This window comes from Plasmopara halstedii (genome assembly GCF_900000015.1).
Source record: "Plasmopara halstedii genome assembly, contig: Scaffold_3060, whole genome shotgun sequence".
Taxonomy (NCBI): domain Eukaryota; phylum Oomycota; class Peronosporomycetes; order Peronosporales; family Peronosporaceae; genus Plasmopara; species Plasmopara halstedii.
Genome location: NW_020189964.1, coordinates 2,380,305 through 2,381,526, shown reverse-complemented (window position 1 = coordinate 2,381,526; position 1,222 = coordinate 2,380,305).

Here is a 1,222-nt window from a genome sequence, read left to right as displayed (position 1 = left end):
TTCTCTTCTCTTCTCTTCTCTTCTCTTCTCTTCTCTTCTCTTCTCTTCTCTTCTCTTTTGGCTGCTCGAAAGTAAATATCGGATAGAATGGATACGAAATTAATGTACTCTGCAGCTATACATATAGAAACTTAAGACCTTGTTTATCTGCAATCTTTCGGTTCCACTCCTGGTAGAGGCGCACAAAGCCAGCCTCTATTCGTTTACTAACACGATATCTGAGATTCAAAGCTTTGTCTGTGTAATATGCAGTGCACCCCTGTCTGTTAGACCTGGTAGCACTGTAGTCGATTCCACGACCGTGTCGTGATAAGACTGTATCATCTGTTAGAATAGAATATGAAATGGAAGAATACCTATACCAAGGACAAGTTGAATACCTTAATAAAAGTTAATTTATGTTGTGTTTCGATGGAATCAGGAAATATGCGATCTACCAGCGGAAAGTGGTCTTGAGATAGCGCTGCTGAGGCGAACCCAGGAGAGCACTAACCAGAAACGTGGAAGAATCAGATGGCTCCCAAGATTTTGTTAAGAGAATATAACGATGTCGATGAAAGTCCCACAACGTATGTCAGTTTGGATCAGGGAATGCGTCATGAAGCTGTATTGACTCCTGGAATCAAATGCTGCGTCGTAGGAAATTGGCCTTTTCCAAGATGAACAAGGTGATGTTATTGACGCTTTCTTCCGTGCGAAGCACGAAGCGGGTTTGGTTCGAGAAGTAAAGCTTAAACACTGCGCCAACCTTTTGTGGCAGACAATATAATGGCAAGCTGACAATCGTGACGATTATAATAAGGTATAGACAGCCACAATTTTGGTTCAGCACCGATTTTTAGGAAGGATGTGCTGCAGAACAGCATAGTCGGTTGCGCTTAGTTCAGTGCCCTCGACTTAGTTAGTTCTGGTTACTAACTGCTAATGAAAGAGAGCGATATTTTATCCGCTGCGCTGAGTCCTCCCAGCAGGATGCTCTGGGATTTACTGATACAGACAGCACCAATGATTGTTTAAGTCACCAGCATTCATTAAATGGCCTGGTGATGTGGCTGGGTAGGCCACTACGAGTCTACCTATAAACCATATTTCCGATCATAGTCGCGCAGATTAAAGATAGTCGAACGTGGAAAACTATATTTATCACTTGCGAGCGAAACTCGAGCCTATCCACTTAATTTCGATTTTTGTTGCTTTATTTAAGTGTGTCTTTGGCGCCGAC